At 47.3% G+C, this 18,315-nt stretch overlaps 5 non-coding genes across 5 annotated transcripts; all 5 read left to right on the forward strand.

The window, feature by feature from the left end:
* Window positions 1-1,110: 1,110 nt before the first annotated feature.
* TRNAL-UAG (transfer RNA leucine (anticodon UAG)) lies at window positions 1,111-1,192 on the forward strand. Its single transcript has one exon. It is a non-coding gene; the product is annotated as a tRNA-Leu (tRNA).
* Window positions 1,193-3,102: 1,910 nt separating this feature from the next.
* Window positions 3,103-3,184, forward strand: TRNAL-AAG (transfer RNA leucine (anticodon AAG)). Its single transcript has one exon. It is a non-coding gene; the product is annotated as a tRNA-Leu (tRNA).
* Window positions 3,185-8,475: 5,291 nt separating this feature from the next.
* On the forward strand, window positions 8,476-8,565 carry TRNAY-GUA (transfer RNA tyrosine (anticodon GUA)). Its single transcript is given in 2 exon segments — window positions 8,476-8,512; window positions 8,530-8,565. It is a non-coding gene; the product is annotated as a tRNA-Tyr (tRNA).
* A 2,002-nt stretch (window positions 8,566-10,567) lies between these two features.
* Window positions 10,568-10,657, forward strand: TRNAY-GUA (transfer RNA tyrosine (anticodon GUA)). Its single transcript is given in 2 exon segments — window positions 10,568-10,604; window positions 10,622-10,657. It is a non-coding gene; the product is annotated as a tRNA-Tyr (tRNA).
* A 2,157-nt stretch (window positions 10,658-12,814) lies between these two features.
* TRNAY-GUA (transfer RNA tyrosine (anticodon GUA)) lies at window positions 12,815-12,904 on the forward strand. Its single transcript is given in 2 exon segments — window positions 12,815-12,851; window positions 12,869-12,904. It is a non-coding gene; the product is annotated as a tRNA-Tyr (tRNA).
* Window positions 12,905-18,315: the final 5,411 nt, after the last annotated feature.

An 18,315-nucleotide genomic window follows, 5' to 3' on the forward strand; every position in this document is an offset into this window, starting at 1 on the left:
ATTCTCTGTTTGGGGGTCATCACATTCCAAAGGAACTAAAAAAAAAAACGAAGTTATCATCTTATCCCAGCTGGGAGGTACATGCAGAAGCAGGGGTCATAAAATCTACAGAGCAGTTAGATCTCCTGGAGGGTGCACATCCAGCTGGGTTAGTTTGTCTGAGGTCATTCAAAGTTACAATAGAGTTTTTCTTTTCTACAATATGGCTTCCCTATGTCAACCTTGTCTTGAGCAGGTATCATATGTTCCAAAGAAAGGGACCCGAGGCTTCGCAGCAGCAGGAACCCATCCAATCCGAAAGAGAGCCTTCTCTTCTGGAGCACAGAATTGGGAGAGGAAGACTCTGCAGACTGCTCAAGCCGAGACTAGGGAGCAGGCACTGATTGTGGCGGCTATCCGTGAGTTGGGTCTCAAGGAGCAAAAGGGAACTAGGAGACAAGCTTTAACTCATGGCCTACACTTCCTGGAGGCTCCCATACTCGTATCAAACTCAAATTTCAGCAAAGAACTGAAGTCACCGTGCCCGAAGGTGGCAGGGAAAGACAGCTTTGCTTTTCTTTACTCCACCTCCACCATCTCTACTAGCTCCACCATCACCTCCACCTCCACCTCCACGACCTCCTCCTCCTCCTCCACTACCAACGCCTCCTCCACCACCACGTCCACCTCCTCCTTCTCCTCCTCTTCCTCCACTACCACCACCTCCTCCACCACCCTCCACCGCGAAGCGATCCGGAGTCTAAATCAAGGAGTTCCTTCGGCCGTTCAATAAATAGTTTCTGAGCGCTTCCTGGACGCCAGGCGGAAGCTGACGTGGCCCCTGCCTTCGGAAAGCTGTTACGTTCTGGATCCCAAGAGCTTCACTTCCGGAGTGGATAGTGTGTTTTGAAGATCTTTCCCTTTAGTTCCTGGAGTGAGAAGAGCTGTTCGAGGTGGGCGGATGCAGGTTCTAGTTCTAGTGGAGTGGAGGAGGGAGGGAAAAACTTCTTCCTTGGCATCCTTTGATGGTACCTAGAATCATAGCCTCAGGTCAGGGGGCCAGAGGACAAAGCTGAAACAAGGACAGAAAGGTATAACTAGGAAAAAGGGGGAGACCCTTGCCGCGAGTGTGGTAGCGTGGCCGAGCGGTCTAAGGCGCTGGATTTAGGCTCCAGTCTCTTCGGAGGCGTGGGTTCGAATCCCACCGCTGCCAAGATTTTGTTTCTTAAGTGATCTCTGCTCCGTGTCCTCACTCAGGATAAAAGTTCTGTGAATCCATGCGGGGTTTGACCTAATACCTGAATTTTCTGAACATTGAGCTCTGGACTCGGGGAATGAGACCAATGGATGAATGACTCCCAGTTTACCTGCGGGGAGCTCACAGGTAAGTAGGATACTCAGACTACTAAAAGACCCACTCCTCCCGATCCTCGCGTTCTGTTTGGAAGGGGCCCGATAAGGTTTTGCCAAAGGGCTGACATTTAAGCTCGGCGCTCAAGTCGAGAGAAGAGAGGTAGAGAGTCTTGGAACTTAGAGATAACCTTGAAAGTGCAGGGTGTGTCTTGTAAACGGGTGGGCTGGGACACGGAGGGGAGCAGAGAGTGAAGTGAGCGTTTGTCTCATCATTTGCTCCTGAGTGTTATCTCGGAAAACTTCCGGCAGTTGCACACAGCGCCAAAAGTGTCCCTGCTATTGACTGCCTCTAGGACCCCTACTGCATTTCCTACAGGACATTATCTCCTATTTCTCCACCTGCAGCTGGTCTCCCCGCTACAACCGCACCCCCTCCCTCACCCACCCTCTCTCTTCCCGTCTCTCCTTCCAGGTCCACCATCAGGATAGTAAAGGAGATGGGTTAAGCAGGAAGAGAATCATCAAGGGAGGCAATTGCCAAGGGAATTGATTCAACTTTCAGGCTTGAGCCAGCCAAGGAAGACCACCCTGACCCCCACCTGGCCGGCAACGAGTCCTAGGATGGGTTCCAAGTCAGAATTTGAGCCCGTTGTGGAAGATTCTCACTTTCTGACCTTTGAGGACAGTGCCTTTCCTGCCCCATGTGCACAGCCTTTGGTACCCAGAGGGTGATTGGGCATAGTTTGGCACGCACCACATCCAGGTTTGAATCCAGGGTTGTCCCTTCCTCAAGGCTTTGAGAAGGAGTCATCGATTCATTTTAGTAGGTGATAATGGAACCTGACTGGCCTGTGCCCTAAAGGAGGCAAGAGATAAGTTTGTCCACGTGGCTTGTTACTCCAATCAACTGCGACAGTAGCGACATTTTGGACTGGATGATTCCTTACTGTGGAGGTCTGTCATGTGTATTGCAGGATGCTTAGCAGCATCCCTGCCCTTTACCTACTAGATACCAGTAGTACTGTCCCAGTTGTGACAACTGAAAATGTCTCCAGATAATGTCCCTTAGGAGGCAAATATCATCCCTAGAAACTGAGGGTGCAACTACCATCTCCCAGTGTGTGGCTTATCTTCTCAATCTCTTAACAGTGTCTTTTGAAGGAAGGAGGTTCTTAATTTTGATGAAGTACAATAAATCATGTTTTCTTTTTATGGATCATGCTTTTGGTGTTGTATCTAAGAAATCTTTCCCCAACACAAGTTGACGAAGATTCCATTCTAAATATTTTATAGTTTTGGTTTACAATCCATTTGAGTTAATTTTTTATACGGTGTGAAGTGGGGATCAAAATTATTATTTTTTTAAACATCATTTGTTGAAAAGACTACCTTTCTCTACTGAATTGCCTTTAAAACTTTTCCAACAATCAACTGATGATGTAAATATGGTTCTATCTCTGTATTGCTGTTCTGTAGATCTATTTTTTATATCTTAATGTCAATACCACAGTCTTGATTATAGCAGCTTTTAAGTCTTGACGTCAGGCAGAGTGAGTCCTCCAACTTTGTGCTTCTTTACAAAGTTGTTTTGGGCGTGCTGTGTCTTTGAATTTCCATAAAAATTTTGGAATTAGCTGGTCAATTTCTGAAAAAGAAAAAAATCCTCTTGTTAGAGGTGGAAGTTCAAGAACACAATGTGTAGAACAGAACTGAGATGTAGAGGAAGGTAGTTACCATCAGAAGGGGTAGGCAAGGCTGCACATATCATCCGGTAGTGTGGCCGAGCGGTCTAAGGCGCTGGATTAAGGCTCCAGTCTCTTTGGAGGCGTGGGTTCGAATCCCACCACTGCCACTGAGCGTTTATGGTTTTTTTTTTCCCCTTACCAGTGGCAAAACCAAGATCAAAGATGACGAATATCACATGAATGTCGTGAAAGGCTAGCAGTACTGGATTGGAGCTGAGACGAGTGGAGGAGTGTAGACAGTGAGCTTCGGGTCAGACCATTCAAATCCAGTGGATGCCTGTTTTCTGGCCAGTTAGCGCTCGTGAAGTTTTGCCAATTTGTAACATTTTGACAAGTCTGCAAAGAAGAAGTTCGCTAGGAGGGTAGGTGTTGGGAAGAAACAAGTTTTAAGATCTGAGAGTGGCAGCCGTGACCTCAGAAAAAGACGCTGTTACATGTGGCAGGAGGATTGATATAAGGGCTGGGCATGGACAGGGGGTGGTTTTTTGTTTGTTTCTGTTTTACATTTTCTGCATCATAAATGGAAACTCACAGAGGCTTTCCAGGCGGTCTACGAGCAAACTTCAAGGGGCAACTCCTTTGGCAAGAGCACAGGGCACAGACCCTTGGGTCTATACTGTTGCCTCCACATGTTAGTAACTTTAGAGCGGGCTCCTCGGGTCCTTGGCTCCCCATTGGCCTGCTTGCTCTGGATGGTTTCTGCTTCCCCACTCCCAAGCCACAATTCTGGTCTCCCAATGCAGCGTTTCCCCTTCCCTCCGCGTCTTTCTCTACAAGGAAGCTAGAAGGAAAGAGAAGGTCTGAGGGAGACTGTCCAGAGATGTGACTCAGTGAGGAGGCAATGCCCACAAGAGAAGGGAGGTGTTTCAATTCTTACAGAGTTGAGTCAAGGTTCCTTGACAATCATCTTGGAAAATTAGCTCACTGCCCCTGCACGCTTGCTCTCAAAGAGCCCGAGAATGTTTCAACCCATAATTTGAACTCCTATTAGACATTTTCATCTCTTTAACTGTAAGTACAGTGTATTTTCAGATTGGTGCACATGGTTGGCGGTCTTGGAGAGCAAATGGGTGGAATTTGGTGTCCACTGCAACCGAGGTTGAATCTAAGTGTTGTCCCCTTCTCAGGGTCTCTTCGTACAGATCATGAAGGAGAGAGCAACTTTAGGCAAAGGGGAGAAATCTCATTTCAGGAGGTGGTGAAGAAACGGAGGTGGCCCGTGTCCTTAGAAGAATCACTAAGAATCATTCAAGTTCCTGGCCGGCTTCTCAATCTAGGGGTCTGAATATGGTTGTCCCTCTTTTGCTTAGGCATACTCACTTAAAATCACAATCCTTACTTAAAGAAAGCCTTCAGTCCCTGCACTCACCTAGCTGAACTAGAATGGAGAGAAACATAATGATACTGAACTGGTCTCAATTTAAATCCATGACAGTAATCTCAAGTGCATCTGCATGACAATCTTACTATTTTTCTCAATTCCTCCACTATACCATTCTTAAAGACTACTCTTTCATCCCTTCTCTATCCTCAAAACACCTCATGTGTTCTTTCCATTTTACTGAGAAAGCAGAAGCAGTCACAGGAGAACTTCTGCAAGGTCCCCATCTACCTGCATCTGACTACCTTTATGCCTCCTGTTACCATAGATGACCTATCCCAGATCTGGGCAATAGATGCCATGCTTGATTACTTCCCCAAGAACATTCTTTCCAACAGTTGTTTCTTCTCTCTTTTGCTGGATCACTCCCAACAGCCTACCAGTAAGCTGCTTTTTCGATCCCATTATCAAACAAAAATCGCAGGTTCTGGGAGCAAGAAGGGGAGCGGGTACAAGGCTCGCCTCACACCTGTGGTTACTCCGAGGCTTCGGTTGGCAATTTCTAGGTCTCTGAGTAACATGCTAACAAGTCCTGTAAAGAGCTGACGTTTTGGTGCGTGGGTGGTGTGTGGGAGACGACATATCTTTTCCTTCCATAACCTCTTTTCCCTCCAACACTCCTAGGAGGTGATGTAGATCAAGATGTACATGCCTTCAGCAAGTCAGTGAGTGCCTATTATTTGCCTGAGCTTGTGTCTAGGAGGCAAGGCCAAGTCCTCAAGAAGTTCATTTCTAAAATGTGAAGAACTTTTCTCAAGCAAATGGTGACACTCAGTCCAATAACTTTCCATTTAGTCTATAAAATGTGAGGAGAGTAATTGAGGAAAGACTTGATTGTGAGCTAGCGTGGCCGAGCGGTCCAAGGTGCTGGATTTAGGCTCCAGTCTCTCTGGGGATGTGGGATCGAATCCCACCACTGCCAATGGTTTGGTGTCTTTTAAATAAACAATCCTCTAAAATCCACCCTTTAAATTTTTCTAATGTATTAAAAATGGGTACAGAAAATTGGGATCAACAGCGGATGTATGATTCATGAGGTAGAACCTCACAATCTAGCTGGGTACATACGTTACTGATCCCCCAGTGTGAAGACATGTAATTATTCCTTTTCTATAATTTACAGAGAAAAGAGAATTGCTGCTCTCTCATGAAATCACTGAAACATTGTGGTCCCTAAAAACCATTCTGATTAAAACCAGGGCTTCTTAGGGGAGTGGCTGATTTCAGGTTTGGGGCAGGAAACATACACGAAGAGCTGGCAAGAAAGCAAGAATTTCTGCAAACTACTGGGTCATGTCAAAAGTTTGCAGGAGCCAATGACAAGAAGTTTCCACTGGCCAAAGATGGAACAAACTAAAAGATGACTAAAGGAAATGCTTGCTGCAATTGATCACAATACATTGAATATAAGAACATATAATCTTTTAAATGCAGAAAGAAAAACAACTCATTGATCACCAGTGGGAATCACCACTAGGGAGAAAATGATTTCCTCTGAAATTTATGTGTAAATTCTATTTAAGATAATCACGTAGCTCTAGTTGATACATAAAAGTTCTTGAAAGAGGAAAAATAGCTAGTAAATACGGAAGAAATAGAGAATTAGAAATCACAATTTAGCAACCCCCCAAAAATTGATTCAAACAGTGATGATATTGATTCATAGGTTGATGGGGGAATTTACAATTGAGGGATCCAGTTATCTATATATATGAACCCACTAATCAATATTAGCATTTAAAATTGAAATGTTATATGCCTTCTGAGGTAATGCTCAATATACGAAGTACGTAGGACTGCTTGTGAAATACTTTTGTAAAAATTCTAACCTGAACTTAGTGAAGCCTTTACAGTTAATGTTCTATTTTCAAGAAATAAGAGAGCTGCATAAGTTAAATTCAACAAAAGGAAGCATCAGACCAATGGAGAATGTACAACATTGTCCAAAACAACTAACTCCATTTCTTTAATGTCTCACTAGGAGAGAGAGAGACAGAGACAAAAAGACACAGAAAGAAAGAGAATGATTGAAGACAGAAGACAGTCTTAAAGACAAAGTGATCAAATAGATGTGTAAGCTATATTTCAATCCTCATTAGATGAAGAAAACTATTAAGTGCTATTTTGAGAAAATCAGGAAAATTTCAATATATGCTATGTACTAGATGTTACAAAAGATGAACATAAATTTTGTTAGGTATAAATTTGTGGACATGTAATAATTTTTCCTGTTATTAGGGAATCATATTGAAACATAATGGTGATGTTCCATGATATCTAGATTTACTTTAACATACTTCAGATAAAAAGAAATAAAAATTTTTAAAAAGGGATAAATAAAGAATTGGCAAAATCCTGATAATTGTTGAATCTGGATAATGATTATGATTTTATACCACCACTTACATTATATGAAAATTGACAAAATGAAGATAAAAGTGAATTTCTCTCAGGCTTTTGAACATAATCTTGTGTGTTTTGTACTTAGTATTTACGAAAGTCTGATGTGAAAGACGAACTTCTCTTTTTGTAGGTAAAAATATTTTTATTCTATAGAACCAATAAAGACTTATTATTCAATGATTTGTTTCCTGATAATTATCCAGATTGTATAGGTGTTGTTCATTTTATATTCATCCTGCTCATCTACAATTGGGCTATTTCGTTCCGGAGATTGACTCTTGTTAGTTCAGATGACTGTTACTGTCTTTAACTAAGTTTCCTTTGTACTACCTATTAGAACACCTGTAAGATAAACGTTAGATATTCAGGATTGACCACTTATTTTAACATTTACCTTTTGTATTTTATATCTTGTTTTTCTTAATGTTCTGGGAAAGAGTTTTCTACTTAAAGATTAGTAAATAAGTCATATGTACACATAAATAAAATCATTTTATTAATTTTTCAGCTGTGACACTTTCTGTTCAGGGCGAGTTTTATGTTAAAATAAAATTGAGCACAGAATACAGAAGGTTCTCAGATACATTCTCACTGCTCTGATTCCAACATTTTTCCTTACAATGAAAACTTGCACTGGTATGTACATTTTATTAAAATTGATGAGCCAATCTTAATGCTTTACTAAAAATAAAAATCCATAGAGATGTGAAGATTCACTCTAGAAAAACAGTTTTGCTCGCCATTGAAGATTTCTGCAAACTTGGTGAGAAAAAACAGTGGCACCAAAACCCCCCGATTGCCCATATAATGAATAACTATAAATACAACGAGGATCACAATAACCTACTTTTTGATAACTGATTTTTCATTCTACACAACAACTTTTTCTCATACTACATGTTAGATGGAATTCATTTCCTGTTACATGGTACTTGGAAATGGAAGAAAGTTTCAGTTCCTTCTGAGAGAGCAGTGATTGCTCACACTGTTCAGTGGTGGCACAACCACCTGCAGAGCAGGAGATGCCCCTGTTCATTCTGACCAGACAGATAGAAAAAGAAACGGGCAGAAAGAGAGAAGAAAAAGATGGACAGACAGACAAAGGGAGTTTGAGTGAAAAAGCAGACACTTAGACAGGGCACAGAGTCTACACTGAGCTCATGGAGGGAGGGCAGCACTGGGGGCAAAAGGCAGAGACCAAAAGTGTCCAGGAGTATGGGTCGGGGGCCGAAAGTGGCAGGCGGGCAGCTGTGATCACAGACAGGTCAACCAATCCACCTCCAGTAGCAAGACACTGGCTTGTGGGTTCCTAACAGCTGGCAAATTTGGGCAGTGGGCTGTGGAGGCTCACTTGGCATGGCCTCCAAGAGGAAGATGCTGAGCCTTGAGGCATTGTAGATGAGGCAGGAGGTGAGAGCCCAGGGCCAAGGCATCTTGCAAATAGCTGCCCAGGGATGGGATGCCTGGCCACTAGCAAGCCCAGGCTTGTGCACAGCTCTCTTCCAACCAAAGGGGCTTCCAACCACCCCAAGGCACCGTGGCCCTGCGGCAGTCCAGTGTCTTGGCCTCCATCAGTTCCAGAAAAGGTAATGACCCAGTGTTGGTAGTGTGCACCCTTCGATAGCTCAGCTGGTAGAGCGGAGGACTGTAGATGGGACTCGTGTGGACATCCTTAGGTCGCTGGTTCGATTCCGGCTCGAAGGAGGTGCCTGACAGCTTTTGCCCCATCACCAAGAGTGCCAGTGCCCAGCGCCCAGCCGGCCTTGGGCGCCTAGCAGCATCGCAGCAGCCTCCCTCTCACAGGCCAAAGCCCGGAAAGCCTTTCCCTCACCCTTACAGAGCCAGGGGGACACACCCGACCCTCCAATCTGCAGTCAGCGTGCGCGCGCGCGCAAACACACACACACAACACACAGAGACGCACATGCACAGGTGCCCTTCAGCGCAAAACGCTCTCCCTCGCTCCCGCCATACCGTGCAGCCCCCAGCGCGTCTCGCGCCTTTTCCACTTTTATTCAGCCGGCACTTCCGCTCCTGCTTCCTTGCGCCGGCTCTGCCACCCCCGCTTTGCTCCACGCACGTGGACAGCTCCCTGCCAGACCGGTGGGCCGACGGGAGCTGTCCACCCAAGCCCCGGAGGCCGACCAGAGTGCATGCCGTCGCACCATCGCACTGGGCACCCAGCACCCTGGGGCAGCCTTCTGGAACGCTCTCCCTCTCATTCTCGGTCTCCTGTTCTGCCTCCTCCTGGGATGCTCACTGGCTCTCTTCTCTCTAGCTCAACTTCAAGCTCTCTCTCCGTCTCTCTATATCTCTCTCTCTCTCCTGCTCTTTCTCGATCTCTCTCGAAGGCTCCGTCAATATGTAGACCTACAGAGACAGAAAATCCTCTTCCCCTCCCCACTTCACCTGCTCGTGTCACACAAGTGCCACCCTGAGACATGGCAAGCCGTTGCCCATTGTGCGCCTGCATCGAGGGAGGCTGACGTCCGCAGGAGCACAAGGCGGCAGGGCCCTTGCTGGGCCTTGGCAGTCAGGGTGAGCACTTGGGCAGGAAGTTCAACTTTCCTGGCAGTCTGAGGACAGGGCTGCGGCCCTGGTGTACCTCAACTTTCACGTGACTTCACACCTGTTCCTGTCGCCACAGGAGGGTTGGAGTTCCCTCTGAGGGAGCAGTGATTGCTCATGCTCTGCTCAGTGGTGGCACAACCCCCCGCATCGATGCCCCTGCTTCTTCTGACCTGGAGATAGAGAAATAGAAAGCGAAGGAGACAGAGAGAGAGAGAGAGAGAGAGAGAGGGAAAGAGCTACAGAGAGACAGAGACAAAGACAGACAGACAGACAGGCAAGCAGACAGATAAAGGGAGTTGGAGAGCAAAAACGCAGACTTACACAAGACTCAGGGTCGTCTCTGAGCGCATCCGGAGGGCGGCAATGGGGGCAGAAGGCAGGGAGCAGAGGTGTCCAGGGAGTGTGGGTTGGTGTCCAGAAGTGGGAGGTGGGCAGCTGTGATCACAGAGAAGCCCACAGATCCACCTCCTCTGGCAGGCCACTGGCCTGCGGGTTGCGCCCAGCTGGCTCACCTGGGCGCTGGGCTCTGAAGGCTCACTTGGCGTGGCCCCAAAGAGAAAGATGCTGAGCCCCGATCAGAGAGCACCCAGGAGGGCTTGGGCTGGGCTGTCACCAAGAAGGAGGGGGCTTCACCTTGGAGACAGAGCCGGGTCTCGGGGGTGGAGGTGGGAGTGGCGGGGGGGTGTGGGCGCACAGAAGGCGGCCAGGGAGTGACCCTTGCTCTCTTCCCTCCTGTGGGAAGGAAACTCCAGAAACTGCACGGGCAGTTGCAGCTCATCACGGAGAGGACTCCTGGCATCCGTTTCGCCAACGATCCCCTCCTCTCACCCTGTTACCGGCTCTCTGGCCACCGAAGGCTGTCTTTTCTCCTCCTCTCCTGCCACCCCCACCAGCTTAGAGTGAGGCAAAGGGAGGGGAAATGAGGCAGGAGGTGAGAGCCCGGGCCCAGGCATCTTGCAAAGGGCTGCCCTGGGATGGGATGTCCCGCCACTAACAAGCCCAGGCTTGTGCACAGCTCTCTTCCAACCAAAAGGGCTTCCAACCACCCCAAAGGCACGGTGGCCCTGGGGTGGTCCAGTGTCTTGGCCTCTGTCAGTTCCAGAAAAGGTAATGACCCAGGGTTGGCAGTGTGCACCCTTCGATAGCTCAGCTGGTAGAGCGGAGGACTGTAGACGGGACTCGTGTGGACATCCTTAGGTCGCTGGTTCGATTCCGGCTCGAAGGAGGTGCCTGACAGCTTTTGCCCCATCACCAAGAGTGCCAGTGCCCAGCGCCCAGCACGCCCAGCCCCGCCTCTGCCTGCCTCTGCCCGGCCTTGGGCCCCCAGCAGCATCGCAGCAGCCTCCCTCTCACAGGCTAAAGACTGGAAAGTGTTTTCCTTACACCTAGACACTCGTACACTGACAGACAGAAGTGTCATCACCAAGAGTGCCAGTGCCCAGCGCCCAGCACGCCCAGCACGCCCAGCCCCGCCTCTGCCCGCCTCTGCCCGGCCTTGGGCCCCCAGCAGCATCGCAGCAGCCTCCCTCTCACAGGCTAAAGACTGGAAAGTGTTTTCCTTACACCTAGACACTCGTACACTGACAGACAGAAGTGTCGTGTCTTGACAGTCAGTGTTAGCACTGGGGTGTGCGTTTTCAACTTTTCTGTCATTCTGAGGACTGGGCTGCAGCACCTGGGAAACCTCAGGAAATGGCCCTTTCTCCCTTCCTGCAGAAAGGAAACTCCCGAGTCTCCATGGACAGCTGCTGCCCATCGTAGAGAGGACTCCTAGCTTACTGGAGATTAAGCCCCTGGCTCCTATCCACCACCCTCCCCTGACCCCTGAGCCCAGAGGGTTCTGATTCCACCTCTTGAGCTGGAGATTGGATTTTCCTCGGTGTCTTCCTCTCTGAGCACACTGCTCTCATTCTCGCTCAGGCAGTCTCAACTTTCCCTACTGTTCCACTGGTAACTGAGATGGGCTGATCCCGAGGCTACGGATTCTCCACAGGTCTGTGACCAGGAGGCTGTGACATTTCGCTCCCACAGGTGACCTTCAGGAAGAACCTTTTGCTCTGCAGCCACAGAGTCCCCAGCCTTGAAGGTCACCATCTGAGTAGACTAGCAGACAGGGACCAAAGACAGAACCTTAGGCGTTCCTGGGAAATGCCCCTTGATGGCCGTGGAGATGCCGAATCCTCAAGACCGCAGCTTTGGTGCTTTGGGGGAATAGCGGCAGGAGGTGGGGGACAGTGGCTGTGGGCTCTGGTGACCGGCACACCTGAGGGTGAGTCCCAGCACTGCCGACTCTTCCTGTTTGTGGCATCACAGAGAGTAGCAGGGGGCCTTCTGGGCAGTGGCCCTCATCTTCGTGGGTGTAGACGTGCAAGTCTCCCAGGCAGAGGGTTGTGACACACCCATTCCATGGAATGCCACTTGGATGTGGCTTGCTATGCCTCTCTGGGGTTTTGGATGGCTGAGTGAGCAGTCTGGGGATGGCTGGCAAACACCAGGTGGGATCTGAAAGGTTGGTAGAAGACCTGGAGCCAGCACAAGAGGTCCAGTCCGGACACCAGTATTCTCTGCCACTTTCCCTTTGGCTCTGGTCCTCTCCAGGAAGCCCACGGAACCTAGAGCTACTCCAGGGAGCAGCCGCCTCTGCCTAAGGAATCCAGGTCACTGGGCAGAGGAGGGGAGCCGAAGCCCTAGATTGGCCGCGATGGCTGGGTCTGTATGGGCGTGGCCTCCCCCCCCAGCCCGATATCCTGCCTGCATCGCTTCCCAGTAAGCCTCACTGCGTGGAAAAGTGAGCCTAGGTCGTGGTGGGCAGCAGGGCCGGGTAGGGGTTGGGGGCAAGTCAGAAACCTGGGCGCCAGGACCGGAGCCAGAGGGAGGCGGCGCGGATTTGGTGGGGGGCGGGGCGCATCAGGACAGAATGCAGGTGGACGCTGCGCTTGGAGGCACTCCTTAAGGGACCTCTACCGGACCGTGCGCCTGCTGTTCGCAGCCGCCCACCCGGTGCCTGTTCCGGTGGGTTCCTCCTGTTTTCCTTTCCTCAGCAAGCCCTTCTCCAGCGGTCACACGCATCAGTTTCGCCAACGCCCCTCTCCCCTCACTCCGTAACTGGCTCTCTGGCCACCCCTGGCTGTCCTCCCCACCTGGAGAGAGGGGGGCAGGGAGGGGAAATTAGGCAGGAGGTGAGAGTCCGGGCTCAGGCATCTTGCAAAAGGCCGCCTTGGGATGGGATGCCTGGCCACTAGCAAGCCCAGGCTTGTGCGTGGCTCTCTTCCAACCAAAGGGACTTCCAACCACCCCAAGGCACGGTGGCCCTGGGGCGGTCCAGTGTCTTGGCCTCCGTCAGTTCCAGAAAAGGTAATGACCCAGGGTTGGCAGTGTGCACCCTTCGATAGCTCAGCTGGTAGAGCGGAGGACTGTAGACGGGACTCGTGTGGACATCCTTAGGTCGCTGGTTCGATTCCGCCTCGAAGGAGGTGCCTGACAGCTTTTGCCCCATCACCAAGAGTGCCAGTGCCCAGCACCCAGCACACCCAGCCCCACCTCTGCCTGGCCTTGGGCCCCTAGCAGCATCGCAGCAGCCTCCCTCTCACAGGCCAAAGCCCGGAAAGCCTTTCCCTCACCCCTACAGAGCCAGGAGGACGGGCGTGCCTGCTGTCGCCAGGGATCACACCCGCGCCTTCTGCCCGGAGTCCACACACACACACACACCCGTGCCCTTCAGCGCAAAACAGTCTTGGTTGCTCTTGCCTTATTGCGCAGCCACCTCGACATCCTGCCCCCTTTCCACTTTTATTCACCCAGAGCTCCCGCTCTTGCTCCCGCTCCGGAGCGCCAGTTCTGGCACCACCGCTTTGCTCCACGTGGACAGTTTCTTGCCAGACAGGTGGGCGGTGGGGAGCTGTCCAAGGCAAACTCTGCAGGCCAATCAGCATACAGGCCATCACATGGGCAGGGGGAATCCGCTCATCCTTCAACACTTTCTCCTCTGTCATTCTCTGTCTCTCTCTGCAACCTACTCTCTGCATCTTTTTCTTTTTTTGTCTGTGTGTATTTTCATTTTTCTGATTCTGATGCTGTATAAATATTTTAAGCTAGAGTGAAAGAAAAACGATTGTTTCTGCCTACTTAGCATAGTATTTGTACAGAATTACCTTTGGGACACTCTAAGTATTTGCCAATTCTGTATTGGACTTTATCTGAATTTTTACGATAAAAATACCACCATTTATCGGTGTATAGAGAGGGACAATTATAACTCTCAGTGGCCTGTTTAGGTGGCCTGTTAGTGTGGTGTCTGGGTGTTGCTCCTTGGAGCCTCAGGTTTTGTTCATCTTTTACTTGTATTTGTTGCCCCTGGAGGCTTTGGCTCTTATTGTAAAAGCATGATCTTTCCAACCTTGCTCACGGCACAGACAGGTGGTCTACCTGAGGGTTCTACAGCTCCGCTGCTACAAAGAGACCCCAGCTTTGAATGTCACCGTATGCAGAAATTATAGTGGGATCGATGATGGATTCTTAGGCCTTTCCTGGGCATCCTAGAATTCTACCCCTTCATGCACTGGGCTAATGCTTCCTCCATTATATTTAGGTGTTTTTCCCTATTTACTAAGAAATGTGCCCTTAGAATTATTAACAGAGGCAGGTATCCATCAAAACGGGGCCTAGTCAGTCCTGCATCCTTTTCTTATCTCATGAACCCAGGTCGTGTTTGCTCACAAAAGCTACCGCTCCTTAGGGTTGGCATTCAGGTATGTTCTGTCCACAAACCACTCAACGAGCACCTAATCTTCCCCAGGTCTTGTGCTTGTGCCAGGGATATAAAGATTAAAATATAGTTCTTGCCCTTCAATATTTCCTTATCTGTAGGGGACACAGAGATTGGAAGGAGACAGTTACAATACAACGTGCTGGAAACTGCAATAGAAGTAAATAGAACATTCCATGCAAATCTAAAGCTAAAATCAATCTTGAGAAGTTCTAATTCAGGCTGGGGTGGCAGGCAGAGTAGAAAATATGGGAGGTCTCCTGACAACCATGCCCTGGAGTCAGCTGAGTTTTAGATCAGGAGCAGTGGTACATCTGTGATCAGAGAGTGGCGTGGACACAGAACAATTTTAAAATATAAAAAGAAACTTGGGGCTGGCCCGGTGGCACAAGCACTTGGGTGCATGTGCTCCTCTGCGTAGGCCCGGGGTTCGCTGGTTCACATCCCAGGCGCGCACCGACGAACCGCTTGGCAAGCCAAGCTGTGGCGGCGTCCCATATAAAGTGGAGGAAGATGGGCATGGATGTTAGCCCAGGGCCAGTCTTCCTCAGCAAAAAAAGAGGAGAATTGGCAGATGTTAGCACAGGGCTGATCTCCTCAAAAAAAAAAAAGAAACTTGAAGTCTGTTTATTTAGTGTGTAACTATATATGGTATCACTAGAGCATACATACAAGTCCAGGACTAGCAGGAAAGGAAGATACAAATAATTGTGCATGGAATTTTATCCTATCTCATCATCTCCCTGGGGTTCCAATTGCTGCTCACCCCAGAAGCAAGGGGAAGATTTCTCAACATCTCTTGTGAGTCCTCATAGAGAAGACACCACTTGATATGTATATTATTCACTTTATCACTTGATATGTATATTATTCTACCAGCGTGACCAGCAGAAGAAAAGTCGATAATGTCTGTGTACTTCTACATTCACCTCTGTTCATTTCCACTCCCTCTGTCATTTTCTCTGCACATACTTTTTGCAGCTACCTGGCTTGGATCAGCTGACAGATGAAGGCAGAAACATTGCTGATGCCAAGAGAGGAAAATCTTATGTTGGATGAAGGGTTTGCCTACTTTTCAGATTTGGCAGGAAGGGGGAATTGGGCAATTTCCATTCAAGATCTTTTAAAATTGTCTTCTCTCTTTCTCAAACCTCATCATCTCATCTCTTCATCATCTTAGACTTTCTCAGCAATTATTGCCTTGAGCTGGGTTCCTGATGCCTGGATCAATATAATCCTCTATGGAGGCCATCCCCAGTGGAATAAATGCTTATAAATAGGTTATAAATGAAAATGCTTACTTTCAATGGTGGGATTGATTAGAAACCAAATCAATCACTCTCTTCCATCTCTGTACTCATGTTAATACCGGCAATCAAGAAGGATGTGGTCCAAGACTGGTAAAATAACTGTTTGCCCGTAAAATACATAAGCAAGAAACGTAAGACCTGGCCTCAAATGAAGCGTTTTTCAATCAGTAGTGGATAAAGGGAGTGTGGATAAATTTCACAGTCTTTTCAAGATGGAAGATAATAAGTGTAATCCTTTCAGGTCCACCTTTTGCCTCCCAGTCCCATATTGTACACAGACTGAAATATCATGGGGCATTTTATGGCAAATTCTCCTTGTTTAAATATCAGAGCCTGCTCAAGCCAAAATCATCGAACACTTTGCAGATAAATAAAACTCTCTAAAAGAGGGGAGGGTGGAGTCCTAGAGGCTGGTAGCCACAAGAAATAACATGGTGACTCAGCCTCTTCAGGATCAGAAGGCACCCCTTTCTTTTTTACAAGACAGAAGAACAGCATCTGAGAAGCCATGCCTGGGATGAAAGCCTGAAAACAAGCAATTTCTCACTAGGCACTGCTCCTTATTTCCCCCTGTGCTTTTCCCATTGTTGCAGCCTTGTTGTCTCTCACCATATGTCAGATAATAGGGCAGGAATCGGAGTCACAGAAAGGGCAGGTGAGTTCCTACCTCTATGTCCTGTGGCATGACCCACCCTTGATGGGAGCTCTGCACTGTCCCAGAAGATAGGAAGTGCTATTCTTTTTACAGGTGGACTTTTTCTTCCTCTCACCTTTATATTTTACTGAAAATACTGGAGGCCCATAAGGAGTCACCTTTGAAGTAACCAGTGTAATCAATTCCATTTCCCCCACTCCCACCTCCACCCAAACTCTCTGACTCAGTCAAAATGTGCCGTGTTTCCTGGGTTTACAAACACCTGGTGATAACAATGTGCTTACTCTGCTTTGGTCCCTCTGCCTCCTCACCTATCAAATTCCTTCTCATTCTCTCCTACTCACTTCAGGATCGTCTTTTACCAGAATCTTTTGGTTTGGTTTGGTTGTCCTCCTCTTTGTCTCTTTGGTACTCCTTGATTATTTTCAGCTTTCCACCTATTACACTATACTGATATTATACTTCAACATCCTCTTTAGGAGTGAGCTCCTTGAAGTCTGGAGCAATGCCGTATTCATTTTGGTATCATCAGCCCCTTGCGTAGTGCCGTGCACAGAATAGACATCCAGCACATGTTAAATTATTTACTGACCTAAGGCATTTCAACATCAGTTCAAGAAAGATGAGGCTCTGACTGAATCATTACATCCTGGAGTAATGACTAGAGACCTGCTTTATTGGAAAACAAAAAAGGCCCACAACGATTTCTAAGATAACAACCAGAGGTGACATATTCCAAGAGCTCAGGGCTTTCTATGGTGAAAAGCAAATGAGGAAGTTTCTGGGAATTATGTAGTAAGATATGCAAATTAACCCTACTACTGAGGAAATCTGGAAGTTGAAAAAATATATGAAAACATCTGCTTGATGACATTTGAGAGATAAATGTGAGAAGAGTTACTCAGCCAAAATATAGGAGAAGTAAAAAACCATGGTGATAATAACTAGAATATCCCCACATATAAGGAAATAACTAAGTTTATGAAGCCAGCATGATATTTTTTTTCCTGAGGAAGATTCACCTTGAGCTAACATCTGGGCCAGTCTTCCTCTATTTTGTATATGGGTTGCTGCCACGGCATGGCTGATGAGTGGTATAGGTCTGTGCCCAGGATCCAAACCCAGACTGCCAATGCAGAGCACGCCAAACTTAACCACTACACCACAGGGCCAACCCCTGAAGACAGTATGAATTTTATATTAAGCAGACAAGGACATTAAGAGAAAGAATTATTTTGGCCAATCTCATTCGTGAACATGGATATAAAAATTCTAAACAAAAAATGAGCAAGACGAATAGAGCTGTATACAAAAATTATAGCATATCTGACAAAATTTGTAGCTATTGAATAAAGGTAGGATTGATTTAACGTTAGAAAAATCAATGTAATTCACCACACTAATGGATCAAAGGAGAAAAACAATAAGACTATTTTAATAGATGCGGGAAATTCATTTAATAAAATTCAATATCTTTCATGACAAAAATTATTAGTAAACTAGGAATAGAAGGTAATATTCTTAGTTTGATGAAGTGTATCTACAAAAAATGATCTCATTATATGTCATATCAAACAACATATTTACTGGTGAAATGGTGATAGATTTCCGTTTGAGACTGAAACAAAATTAGGACGGCCACTATCTCCTATTCAACGTTATACTGAAGGTTTTCATTAGAAGAAATGAAAATGAAGGATTGTGTAAAAAGAAAATTTAAAGCATCTACAAAGTAAGAATGCTGTTGACACCATCTGTAGGATTTAAGATACAATGACTGATAATAAATGAACTCCTAGGTGTTTGTCCTTCTCGGTGGGTGGGATAGCTTTTGATAATAAGGGTGGTGGGCTCAAGCACCTTCTCTTTTCCCTTGTCTCTATGGTGAGTCTATGACGCTCACCAATGCCATGGCCCCCCATGCCTCCCTTGCAGTTAGGCTGATCAGGTGATCAGTCTTAGCCAGAGATGTGTGAGCACAAGTGGTATAAGTGTCCACATGTGCCTGTCCCTCACTCTCCTCCTTATCATTGGTGACCACGCAGGGCTCGCGTTGAAGAGCCTGGATCTCCAAGCCATTGCTGCAGCCCACAAGACTGTGATATGAGTGAAAAATAAACCTTCACTGTGTAAAGCCAAAAAAATATATCTAC

The sequence above is a fragment of the Ceratotherium simum genome, chromosome 3 (genome assembly GCF_057802395.1).
Source record: "Ceratotherium simum simum isolate JZ-2026a chromosome 3, ASM5780239v1, whole genome shotgun sequence".
Lineage (NCBI taxonomy): Eukaryota > Metazoa > Chordata > Mammalia > Perissodactyla > Rhinocerotidae > Ceratotherium > Ceratotherium simum.